Here is a 13765-nt window from a genome sequence, read left to right on the forward strand (position 1 = left end):
TCTCTGTTGGATTATAACCATGGCTCTTTTGTGATTTTAGTGGTTGTTTTAGAGTTTATAATATACATTTTTGACGTATCACAATCTACCGTTATGTGATATTATGCCTATTTACACATAGTATGAGAACCTTACAATCTATGCTTCCATGTCACCCCTCACGGTCTTCATGCTATTGTTGTTACACATTTTACTTATATGTATGTTATAAGTAAAATATTCTACATTATGTTTAAAGACTAAACTATCATTTAAAGAAATCTCTTACATTTACCCATTTAGTTGCCTTCTTAGGGCTCATCATTCCGTTGTGTAGATGTAGACTTTCATCTAATATCCTTTTCCTTCTGCTTAAAGGAGATCTTCCTTAAACATTTCTTGCTCTGTGGTTTATTGGTGAAGAATTCTTCCAGCTTTTGCACATGTCTGGGGGAAAAAGTCTTTATTTTGCCTTTGTTTTTGAAAGATGTTTGCTGGGTATACAGTTCTAGGTTAACAGGTTCTTTCCTTTGAGTATTTTAATATACTGGTCTATTGTCTTTTTAAGTGTATTGCTTTCGCGTTGTTTTAAAAAACAACTCTGATACCATTCTTATCTCTGAATCTCTGCATTTAACATGTCTTTTTTTTCTCCACTGCTTTTAATATTCTTATCACCGATTTTGAGCAGTTTGGTTATGATATGCCTACGTGTAGTTTTCTTCAGGTTTATTGAGCTGGAGGTTTATTGAGCTTCACGGAGCTTTAGATTTATAGTTTTCATTTAATTTAAAAAGTTTGAGGCCACTGTGTTATGTTTTTGAGTATTTTTTTCGGTCCCTATTGGTCCTTTGGGGAGTCCAATTACAAATTTATAATGCCACTTGAAATTGTCCCATAGCTAACTGATGCACCTTCACTTTCTAAGTTATTTTTTCTCCTCATGTCTTATTTTGGATCATTTCCATTGCTGTTTTCAAATACACTAAATGTTTCCTTCCGCAATATCTAATATGCCTTTAATCTCATCCAGTGTATTGTCTTCATCTCAAGACATTATAGATTTCATCTCTATAAGTTTGAGTCATGTGTTTTTATGTCTTTATATCTTTAATTCAAAGGCATTATATTTTAATGCCTTTACTTAACTTTTTGAACATCTGAAATACAATTATAATAACTATTCTAATGTCCTTGTTTGCTAATTCTGGATATAGAATTCCAGGCTGATATGTTTTATTACTCCAGTAACTTGGAAGTTATTGTTCAATTTTCTTATTACCTGCACGATTTGTCATGACAAATCAATGATCATTCTTATTCTCTTCAATATAGTGTTTATTTTCCCTGACTCTTTCAAGATTTTTTTTTCAGGAGTTTTACTATGACATGCCTACTCCCACCCCCCACCCTCCCTTGTTTGAGATTTGTTGCGCTTTTTGGATCTGTGAATTAGTGTTTTTAATCAATTTTGGAAAAGTTTGGGCCATAAATTCTTCATATATTTCTTAGGCCCCATTTTATCTCTCCTCTCCATCTGGGAGTTGAATTACAGATATATCAGACTGTTTTATATGATTTCACATTTGTTCAACATCATTATTACTGATGTTTTGTTCATTTTTACTGAATCATTTTTTCTCTCTGTAGCTTAGTTTGGATAACTTCAATTTACCTGTGTTCAAGTTCACTGCTTTCTTTTGTCTGCATTGACCAATCTATTGTTAAGTTCACCGAAGTAATTTTTCTTTTTTTTTTTTTTGTAGTCTTGTGGAGACCTGGACTTCCCCACGGACCGGGTCAATTTGATTTTAACGGACTCTGGACTCCCTCAGATGGATCTGATCCTTTTGAATGTTGCACAGCCCTAGAAAGAATCCCTTCTGATGAAAGGATCTTCGCTCCTGATTATAGGAACACTGTGGAAGGTCTGTAGATATGTTTTTATAATGCCGTGTAAAGTGGATGTACACAGAAATGAAACCAGTTCACAGCAGCTGCTGCTCTCTGGACAGGCCCATGATGGAAGTCGGAAGGAATGGGGGGCGGGGGGTTAGAATAAATGTCTGTTCCCTGCAGTCAAGTCTGGTGCTCAGACACCTTTAGACTCACTGTAAGTTGCCACTGCCAACACAAGCAGAAAGCCTGTGATGTGTCAATGTGCAGCGCGACATCATTGAAGACCGATGCTACCCTCGAGCGAGACTAGCCTTGCCTCGGAGCCTAGGAGTCGGACCTCAGATCCTCAGAGAGCCGAGCCCAGCCCCGAAGAGCCAGCCTAGCCCCTCAGCCCCCTACCTCACCCGGAACAGCCAGAGCCAGTGCCGAAGGGCGGAGCCTGGTCTCCTCCTCCTCCTCACTCCAGCAGCACTCAATAGTCTTTGGTTTCTCCCCTGGGTCTTGTTCTCTCAGGCATAATTGCATGATAAGCCTTTGGTCTGGGGACACTTTCCCCCATCCCTACGAGGCACGCACACACGCACACACACACGCACACACACACACAAAGTCATCCCTGCTCATCCGTCCAGCAGGTTGCAGCTGCAGACTCACCTCCTGTCGCCGAGTCCTCAGTCGGGGTTCGGCGTGCCTCCTCTGGGCTCAGGGACCCTGAGCTCCCTTCCCTCGCTGTGCGGGGAGCGCTCCATTCCTGACCTGCCGCCCCACTGCACTGGGTCCGTGCACAAGCACGTAATGCCTCTCGTAGCCCAGCTCTGGGCCTAGCCCCGAGGGGCTGGTTGAGGGGGATGCTAACGTGGAATACTAATGATGCTGACACTGAGTCACGCACTAGCCCAGGTAATCCTCACAACAACCCTATCCATTTGGCACTGTCATTATGATCACCTCCACTTTGAAACAGAGACCTAGAGCCGTGAGGCCATCAGGCCAAGGTCAGAGTTCAAAAGCAGCGACTCTGGGGTCCAATCCAGGTGTGTAGTGCCCGAGACTGGCTCCTCTAACCACTACACCACCGCAACACTGACCTCCGGAAGCTTCTGGCTGGTGCTTAAGAAAGGCAGAGATGCTGACACAGACCCCAAGTGCTGGGTCACCCAGAGAAGGGAAGAGGCGTGGGACCCACTGCATCTCGGAAACCCTGGAAGGTGACGAGTTCTGGGAGGGCAATGCAGGGGCTCTCGGGGACCCTGGGGACCCCAGATGCCCAAAGGAGGGCCGGGTGCCCCTTCCTCCAAGGTCCCGGGGACCTCGGGGCAGGAGATGATGCTGAAGCCAGGCCGTAGCTCGGGGCCAGAGAGTGCTGGGAGCCGGGGTGGAACAGAGCACAGCTAAATGTCAGGGTTTAGGGCCCCGGCCAGGCCTGGCTGCTCTGTGCTCGCGTCCTGCCCCGGGAGGAAGAGCAGGGTGAGCCTCCGCAGGAGCCCGCGGAAGAGCTTCCGCAAAGGGCCCCGAGGCCAGCGAGCAGGGAGAGCGGCGCCGTGGCGGCCAGGTCGGGGTGGGGCCGCCGGGCCACCCGGACACCTCTGACGGGCAATTTCCAATTTCCTATGGAATTAAACTGTAAAAGCAGAGAGCCCGTCACTGTCTGCCGCCCCCCTGGGAGAGGAGAAAGTTACTGTGGCCGGCTCGAACCGGCTCAACTGTCCTTTCCCAAACCAAACAGCCACCAACGAGGCTGGAGCAGGGAGGCCGGGTCAGAGCCCGAGACTCCCCGAGGCTCAGGGCATCGGGACGCCTGCGTCTTCCGTCTCTCCCTGCTGGGGTGACCTTGGGCAGGTCCCTTCCCCTCTCCGGGCCTCGGTTTCTTCATCCGGGAAAGGGGCTGCTGGGCAGGACGCTGCAGGAGGCCCCTCCCAGCCCGGAGATACCGGCATTCGGTAATAAAGTTGGGTGTGGGAAAATATGAGGTCTAGGGGGACGGGGGAAGGGGCTGGAACCATCCTGGGTTGGAACCGTTAAAGGAAGCTCTGTTCAGCCCCAGCCCCAAGGCTCCCAAATCCAGCAGCAGACCTGGGATCCACCCAACCAAAATCAGCGAGGGGAAGCCAAAAGCATGAGTAAGGAGAGGCTGGGCCATAAACATGTCATCTGCGCAAACATCCAGCCCCCTCTGGGGTCCCATTGGCCCTGCCGGGGAGGAGACTGCTGCTGGGGCCCCGTCAGCCACAACCCCAAGTTTGCTCGCTTGGCCCAGGGTTCCAGGGTGGAGGCCTGGCTGCTGAGGAGGGAAACCTGGCTGTGGACGTGCTCCGAGGAGCCCTCAGGAAGGGCCGGGCGAGGCGGGGGCCCCACCAGGGCCGGGCGGCTGGGGGCGGCTCTCCGCTGGAGGGAGGCCCTCCACCCTGATGTCACGCAGGGCTTTCTGGAATGGTCTCCACGTGAGATCGGCGGAGGCTCCTGCCTCTCCAGCCCTGACCGCTCCCTCCGCCAAGTCCGAGCAAACCAGCAGCCTCTGGGAGGGACCCCGCTTCCTGGATCTCCACAGGCATTCCGACTCCCACCCCACAAACACAGCTCGGGTTCTCTCCCAACGGCCGCCTTCTGTGGCTGCCCCCGCTCGGAGATGGCACCTCCCCGCAGCCACCTGGGTGGTATTCTGGAAGTGACCCCCGATCCTGTCCTCCCTCGTCACCCACGTCCAAGGGATCCCCACGTCCCGGCAACCTGACCCTTGGTGTGGCCCACATTGGCCCATTCCTGTCTCAGTCTCTTTCCTGTTTGGACCTCAAGCACACAACATGTGATTAATCATATTCTAATTTTCACGTGGCCCTCTTCTTAAGAATGATCACTTTCAATAATGAACACAGAGGTGAGGGCTTTGACAATAACCTGCATTTCAAATGCATCGACCTCCCGTCCCGTCCCCATGCCCTCTGCCCTCTCCTCAGAGCCACCATCCCGCACCACGTGCTCTGTGCCCTATTGCTTCCTTTTCAATAAAGTCCTATTTTCCTCTAGCTGCACTAATAAAGCCTAATTTTAAATTTTATAAAGGGGTAAAATCATTTTGTATGCAATCTTTTGAAATGTACTTTTTTTTTTTTTTTTTTACTTAATATCGTAGCGCCGATCAAACAGGGCAGCAATCATTCCTCCTCGTGCCTCTACATCCCTTTTGCGATGGAAGCATCAGATGATGGGGTGTATTTCCCCATCTCTCAAACCTAGGCTGGCCTGGTGCATTATTTTGACGAATGCGATGTGGCAGAAGTGGCATGGGGCCATTTCTGAACTTCAGCGTTAAGCGGCTTTGTGCTCTTCCTCATTCTCGTGGAAACCTCTGCCGCCACGTGAACACTCCAGGCTGGGTAACGAGAAACATATGGCCCGACTGCCACCGTCACCCCAGCCGACAGCCAATCAACTCTTGAAAGTGGAACCTCCTCGCTGACTCTCCACTGACCCAGGGACTCTGGAGGAAACCCCACTAAGACCAGAAGAACGGCCCTGCTGAGCCCAGCCTAAAATGCCTACCCACTGAAGTGTGGACTAAGTACGTCACGATGGCTTCAGTCACTAAGTTTGGAGTGGCTTGCTGCACGGTGGTACACCAAGATTCAGCCGTATCGTTGCCTGCTGCTGTGGCCCTTCCTTTTCACCGCTGTATAATATTCCATCGCGTACAGAGCATTGTTCATTCATCCGCCCACCAGTCACTCACTAGGCATTGGCGTTTCTGTTACTGTGAAAATGCCTCTGTGGACTCTTGGGTGCATAGTCTCTATGGAACGTGTGCAAGAGATTACTTCTCTCTAGACTCACAGCTTCTCAGAACCTTCCCACAAGAAACGATTAAAAATGAAAAACAAATCAGGATGCTCCCTGCTCAAAACCCTTCAATGGCTCCCCCCCGCCCCTATCCTCAGGGTAGAGTCCAATGCCTTTACCTGATCTTGAAGGAGCTGGTCAGTTATCTCCTCTCTGCCCATACGCTTGGCTATTAAATAGCTATGAGACTTTGGGGACAAAGGACTTTGCCTCTCTGCCCCTCAGTTTTCTTTTCTGAAAAGTGGGGCTAACAATAGACTGAGTCATGGGGTTGTTGGGGGGACTCAATGAATTAACATACAAAGCTTTAGGACAGTGCTTGGCGCGAAGAACCCCACAAATATTTGCTGCTGTTGTTATAAATGTCGCCAAGTGGTAGAGCTGATGGTTCCTAGAGGGTATCACGCCTCAGGCCTCTGCCCTTGGGTACCTAGTGAGCTTGACTCTCCAGACCTCTCCTGGCGTCACTCATGTTGACACCTTTCTGCTCATCCCCACCTCCCAGTAGACTTGACCTCACCCTCCTCTGGGTCCCATGGGTCCCTGCACACAATGATCCTGGCTCATGTCTGTTTCCTGGGCCTCTGAGCTCAGGGCTGTGTTCCATTCCTCTCTGCATCCCAGAGCCTGGCACGGAGGAGATTCAGGGTAAATGTATGGTGAGTGAGTGAATGAACAAATGAATTATTGACCTCGTCTCCCCGGTACAATCATTTATTCATCATTCATCTGACCACCATTTCCTGAGTCCGCTCTGTGCCAAATGCTGACATGGCTCAGAGGAGACCTCTGCCCGCAGAGTCGAAGGGCTAAAGCAGACCCCACGTGGATGGGCACGACTCAGTGTGGTCTGGCCTGGGAAGTCCCCTACCCAGAACAAGCGAACCAGGGCCCTGCCCTCAAGGTGCCCACGCCCTGGAGGGAAACGAGGCCAGACTGAGATTGAGACAAAGCATCCTGGGCGCCCGGAGCATCTGGGAACCGGAGCGCGCACAGGATGGGCGTTCAGAGAGCAGAGAGGCACGAGGCCGCTGGGAGCCCCCGCGGCGCCCCCGCGGAGGCAGGAACCATCTTGTTCGCCCTTAGCCCCTGGCCCGGTCAGGTCTGACACCGAGGGGTGGTCAGCATAAATATTTGCTGAATATGTGATAAATGAGGAGAGGGAACCTCAAGAATGAAGAACGCATTCCCGTCCTGCTCTGCCACACACAGTGGCGACGGCCAGGACACGTCCCCTCTCTGGCCTCAGATATTTTCCAGCGTCCCCTCCAGCTCCCAGTCCTGTGGCCCAGAGATGTGGGCCATGTGCTCGGGTGCTCCTTGACGGCTGGGGTGTGTGTGTGTCTGTATCTATGTGTGTGTGTCTGTGCATGTCTGTGCGTGTGTCTGTATGTGTGTGTCTGTTTGTATGTGTGCCTGTGTGTGTATGTGTCTCTCTGTGTGTCTGTATGTGTGTGTATGTCTGTATGTGTCTCTGTGTGTGTCTGTATGTGTGTGTATGTCTGTATGTGTCTCTGTGCGTGTGTGTCTGTTTGTATGTGTGCCTGTGTGTGTATGTGTCTCTCTGTGTGTCTGTGTGTGTATGTCTGTATGTCTCTGTGTGTGTCTGTATGTGTGTGTATGTCTGTATGTGTCTCTGTGTGTGTGTGTCTGTTTGTATGTGTGCATGTGTCTCTGTGTGTCTGTCTGTGTGTGTATGTCTGTATGTGTCTCTGTGTGTGTCTGTGAGTGTGTCTGTATGTGTGTGTGTGTCTGTATGTGTCTGTGTGTCTGTATGTGTGTGTATGTCTGTATGTGTCTCTGTGTGTGTCTGTGAGTGTGTCTGTATGTGTGTGTGTGTCTGTATGCGTCTGTGTGTCTGTATGTGTGTGTATGTCTGTATGTGTCTCTGTGTGTGTCTGTGAGTGTGTCTGTATGTGTGTGTGTCTGTATGTGTCTCTGTGAGTGTGTCTGTATGTGTGTGTGTCTGTATGTGTCTCTGTGTGTGTCTGTATGTGTGTGTATGTCTGTATGTGTCTCTGTGTGTATGTGTGTGTGTGCACACACACACAGAGACACATACAGACATATGTGTGTGCAGTGCATCCCGGAGCCAGGGTTGGGAGCACTTTTTCTGTGCTCGGCACCGAATGCAAAGTTCTAAGGGCTTCATATCCACAATCTCACTTTCCCCTCACATTTCCCACTCCATGGCTCCCACTGAGTCTGCCCTCCGGCGCCTGGGCGCACGTCTTTCTGCCACTGAGGCAGCTTTGGATAAGGAATCTGGCTGGGAATGCAGAGATGCCGGGGCCGGGGGCTGAGGAGCGGCGTTCAGCCTCGCTGCCTCTCCAAGGCCCTGCTGACGGCAGCCAAATGCCCGTGCGAAAGCTCTGCCTGGGCTTTCCCGGTCGTGCGTGGCACTTTTCGGAGTTTTCACTTGGCTTAACCGAAGCGTTTCCCGTGGTGTTCTGGACTGTTCCTTCTTGGCTGGGTTCAGGGAGGGCAGAGGTCAGCGGAGGCCCTGCTTTTGGCTCACCCTCAGGGAGGTGGATTCCCAGCCAGCCCGAGGGATCCTGAAATGGCCTCTCACACTCAGGCGGGCGGCGGGACATCGCGTCCTCCCGGGCCCAGCGCCGTGCCCTCCCGTGCCACCCAGCCGCTCGGAGGAGACCAGCTCAGCACGGAAACCCGGCCTCATGCGGCTGCAAGAGAGAGAGAGAGAGAAAGAAGAGAAAAGCTGGCCAGCCCGGAGGCCTGGTCTGTTGAGTCAAATTTCCTGCCCCGTTCATCCTGCTCATGGCTGCGGCGGGGCCATCGGGGGGCCGTTCTTGCAAATGTCCTGAGCGGACAGATCACGGCCTCTGCAGCTGCAGGCTCCCCATTCCAAGGCCCCCACTCAACAGGTCTGATGGAAGGTCTTGGATGCCGATCCCACATCGAGTCACCCTGGCGGGGAGGGCCTTTCTGGACCCCGGGGAACGATTTGGATGGTGGGGACCTAGGATCCTGCAGCTGACGCTGCTGCCCTCCCAGGCAGGCGGGGCGGGGCGGTCCTGGCTGGTCTGGGGCCTCCCCGAGAGCATCTCCCAGCTCCTCCAGGTCGGTCCCTGCAAGCGACCTGAACCCTGGGGGCTCGGGCCAGAAGCAGCCTCCACCGTGACTTCTGCGCACGCCCCTGGCCCTCCGTCGAGGTGTGGGGGTGGGTGGGGGAAAGGCTTGCTCATCCAGGCCTTCGGAAACATCCCGACACACTTTCCTCCGGGCCGGCTGAAGTGACTTTCCAAGTATTTCACTTTCCACTTCGCTCCAGATCTGGTAACAGGGTGTTCCTGCCCTCTTCCCCCCGCTGACCTTTCCGCCCGGGCCCGGCCCCTGCTGGGTTTCATCAAGTCCGCACGCACTCAGAACCCCGGCCAACGCTGCCTCGGCCCCTCGGCAGGCGCAGATGTGGGCGCCGGGCCCCGCGCGGCCTGTGGCAGCTTCCCGCCAAGCCCCCGGGACGGCCGGACGGAGGGAAGCAGGCGCCAGGGGCCCAGGGGGCTTCGCAGTCTGGCATCCTGTCTGCCAAGGCCAGCCCCCACCTTCTCGGGCCAGCTGTGTTACCCTGGGAGTGTGTCCCGTGCTCTCTGAGCCTCAGTGTGCTCATCGGTGGGGTGATGAGCCCTTCTTGGGGGGGGGGGGGTGTCATGAATTTGAAACAAGACAACGAACCTGGTCGGAGCGCACGTGCAGGTGTGCTTAACACACGTACCTTAAATGCATGATGCCGCTTGACCTCTCTCGGGTACAGGGCGCCGCTACAACGGCCCCCCTCGGGCACGGCCTCTTCGGGGGCTTTCCAGGCACGCAGGGAGCAGCCGAGGCCGCAGAGCCGGACAAAACTGGGTTTCAGTTCTGATTCAACTCACTTCACCTCTCCAGCCCCTGGTTATCAATAAAAAATAATACAACACGTGGGTAAAAATGCCACCTCCTGAGGGGTTGGGAGCAGGGGTAATGGCACAAGGATAACCTTTGGCGCGGTGAGCAGCTTGAGGGACAGCGGCCATCTCGGCGAGTCCTCTGGGATCAGGGGTGGCGGGGTCCCAGCCCCTCGCCCTGGGCTGGCTGGGAGGCTGTCGGCTGGACAGCCCCCCGTTTTCCTGAGAAGAAGAAGGCACTGTATCTCGAGCTGGCTCACCTCCCTTTTCTCCCACTCACCACCACTTTTTTTTCTCTTTGCGGCCACATGAATTTTGCAGAGCAGACATAGAAAGCAGGGGATGAAAAAAAAAAAAAAAAAAAAAAGAGGAGCGATCTGAAGCCAGGAGTGGGCGTCGTGCGAGAGGCTGCAGAGTTGCAGACAGTTGCAGCCCAGCTACGACGTGCGAGGCGAAGCGTCCCAGGTCTCCCAGGCAGGGCTCCGGCCCACTTTGAAGTGTTGACAACACATAAAATTAAAAGCATCACAATGCGAATTAGCACATTGTTTTTTTCCACTCTGATAGCCGCTACAAAGCATTTCATCCCGATGAATCAATGTGAGAGTCTCTTTACAAGGACATCAGGAACACACAAAGAAGTTTTGTTTTCCCTGAAGAGAAACTAACAAAGCCGGCGGAAAGATTGGAGCGCTGGCCTTGCAGAACAGCTCCAGGTTACAGGGACTTGGGTCTCGCACTTGAACTGTGGCCTTGGAGGTCAACGATGTCCACTTGCGTGGATCACAGATAACTGCTGGGCCCCCTGAGCAGTCAGCACCACGCCATGAGATGTCCAACTCACAACTGCACTGCCATTGTCTCATGACTGCACGTGTGTGTGTGTGTGCGTGTGTGTGTGCGTGTGCACGTGTATAAGCATACATATGGTGTACGTCTCTATGTATATATGCATGTATGTGTGTGTGTGTATGCATTTTGTGGTTTGGTAAAATAAAGCCTGCAAATTAGGAATAATTTATAACTCGTTATAACTCGATTATTGGCTGGGACTCCCTTTATGTTACAGCAGATGGACTTTTGCATGAAATATTTTCCCCGAGTTGCTATAGAGACATGCCAACATCTTTCTGCCGAAGCGATTCCCTGCAGGCCTGTCTGTTGTTGCGCCCGGAGCCGGAGCGCTTGCAGGCTGAATCACTCGCAGCCCTCGCGGAGGCTGATTAAAGAGCCGGGGGCCCGGGGAGTCCGCCTCCGCTACTGCCACCCGGATGGGCTGCGAAGGTCCTTAGGGCTGGATTGGGGGTGGGGGATGGGCTGCCGGTGGAAGCCCTTGCCCACGTGAGCCAGGCAGCTGCAGCGGCCAGGGCTACTGCGGGGGGGGGGGGGGGCGGGGGGGAGCATAGTAACTTGGGCTCATGGAGGACCTACTCTGTGCTACCTGTGGTTGTAGGAACATGCCCATCTCTTACTTGGTCTAGTCCCTGTGGCAGTCCTGTGAGGTGGGTCCTGTTATTCCCATTTTTCAGGTGGGGAAAACGAGGCATGGAGGAGTTGAGTGATATGGTCGCTACAGGAAACATTCAAACCCGGTCTCTCTCACTGTCATCTGACCGCGCGTGTCTTCCCAAGTGGCAGTGGGTGCGTTTGGAACTTGGGATCTCGGGTGAACTGCGAAGCCACAGGCCAGGCAGGGTGGCCAGATGCAGGCCTCTGCCAGCTCCTCTGGCTGTCGGAGGATCCTCAGACAAAACCTCCCGCCTCCATCACGCAACTCACAGCCCATTTGGGCAGACACACTCAGGCCTGTCTGACCAGCAACGTAAACATGGCCAAGCACGAAGCCGCTGTGGGTCCCAACTCTTGAGCCAGAGGCTGTGCATGCCTCCCCCTTCCCTTCTCAGACAAAGACAGGGACGGAGCGATGTTCCCGGGAGCCGTTTGCAAGGAGGGTGGCCTGGAGTGATGACAAGGGCCTGGGCTTTCAAGTCAGACACACCCAGGATAGAATCCCGAGTCCACTCTCGTTCAGAGGTGTGACTCCGGGCAGCTCACCACTGCTCTCGGAGCTCTGATTTTTCTCATCTGTAAAATGGGACGCGTGCTACCTACCTGGCAGGTTAGAGTCGGCCTTCCCCCTAGCATGGAGCACCCTAGAACAGTGCCTGGCACACAGTAGGACTTGCTAACCATGATGAATAGGTGAATACATTTTTAATATGTCTGGCATGTATCAGGTACTCATAAATCGTACAAATTACTTTAATCTGGCATTTCTTAGACTTTGGGGACCGTTTTCTTCCTTCATATTCTTAACCTTTCTCTTTGGGCAGGGTTTTTAAAGAAGGATCCTGAGTCCCCAAGTCTTCTTTCAAACCATCATAGCCAGGATTCTTAGAGAAACAACCCAACGGGTTAACACATATCTCAGCCCATGGAGCTCTCTTCCTACGAGAGGACACTTGTCAGGACTTATTAGACTGAAGCACAGAAACCTAACTCAGACTGTCTTAAGCTAATAAAGGAGCTTATTCGAAAGCATCCTACAGCCTCAGGTATGGCTGGATCCAGATGCCCAGCCAACCTCCATCCATTTCTTGAATTTTCTCTCTGTAGTCTGGCTTCCCCTTCAGGCATGCTCTGCCCTTGTGATGGAAGGAAGGCTGCCTAGCTGCAGGACTACTTCGCACCAGTTCAGCACCTGAGCAAAAAGAGGACTCCTCCTCCCCAAGGTGCAAATACAAGTCCCAGGACAGAATTTCATTGGATGCACTGGAGTCACATGCCCAGTTTGATCATGCATCCTTTCTTTTAGCCTGGAGGTGGACTCGGCCCCTCCTAAGTCAGTGTGGACTGAGGGTGGGCAATGAGCAGTTCTCCAGGGTAAATGGATGGTCTTGTCAGAAGGAGAGGAGAGGGATGCTGAGCAGCCAAACACCGCCAGTATCTGCCACAGGGAGGGGAACAGCCTAAACTTCACCCTCATGACAATCTTGAAAGGCAGTTACGATTTTTCTCATTTTACAGAAAACTGAAGCCCAGAGAGTCTGGGGACCTAGTCCAAGGCCACATCCTGTGTCAGTGATAGCGTCAGGGTGGGGATCCTCAAGTCCATGTTCTTGCTGGGACTTTCTAGGAAGAAGTGAGCCGTGCAGTGTGTCTGCAGCTAGCGTTTGGAGGATGGGGGGAGGCGCAGATGGCCCCCGAATCCAGCCTCAGCCAGGGGAAGCTTCCACGCAAGGGTGTCTGTGGGTCTCGCTCTCACTTGTGCCCAGTAGCACGTCTTGAGACAAGCAGGTGCTTGCCTTCCTTCATCTGCCCCAAAGCCCAAAACATACTCTATTTCATGCTGGGGAGTCTCGTAAGCAAGTTATCATTTCATTCTGGTTATCTTGGGTCAGAAAGAATTTGACCTTGGCATTAGCAAGAGTCTTATTTTTAAACATCATTTTTCATGGACTCTTGGGTGCTTCTCTGAACTTGGAGAAGGTCCCTCCATCTCAGGCCATCACAGACCCACAGAGCTGGGGTCTTCCAAGAATTTTTCAGGTGGGCACCCCTCAAGCCAGTCCGGGAGATCTATGCTGGTCCCCTTGCTTTCCCCCCTCCCCATCCACCTCCAGCTCTCGTTCATCTGAAGGCTCCTCACCCCTTTGAAGGTTACCTTGATAGCTTCGTGCCTGTGCTTTCTCCTCGTCCAGCGGGGCCCCCTTGTCCGAGCTGCACAAAGAAACGTGTCGCCTCTCTGGACCGGGGCCAAGTCATCTGTACTCATAATTCCACCTGCCCTTGAATTCATCTGTAGAATCTTGCCCTTCAAGAATTGGCTCCAAATAAAACCTGTAAAGGGATTTGTCAACTGTAAAGCAAAATATGTGATAGATGTTAGAAAACTGAAGGTAGTTTTCCCAAGCAATTCTCTATTTCACCCTCACTAGTCTCTTGGGTCTTTTCATATTGAAAATTCACACACACACACACACACACACACACACACACACACTATACCAGTTACATATAAATAAATATATATTTGCATATCAATATGTATTAAATATATGCCAATATACATATCCACAAATATATATATATTTAAGATATATACATGGCAAAAGTAGGTTTACAGTTATAAATACATGAAACAGTTTATT

The sequence above is a fragment of the Eptesicus fuscus genome, chromosome 6 (assembly GCF_027574615.1).
Source record: "Eptesicus fuscus isolate TK198812 chromosome 6, DD_ASM_mEF_20220401, whole genome shotgun sequence".
Lineage (NCBI taxonomy): Eukaryota > Metazoa > Chordata > Mammalia > Chiroptera > Vespertilionidae > Eptesicus > Eptesicus fuscus.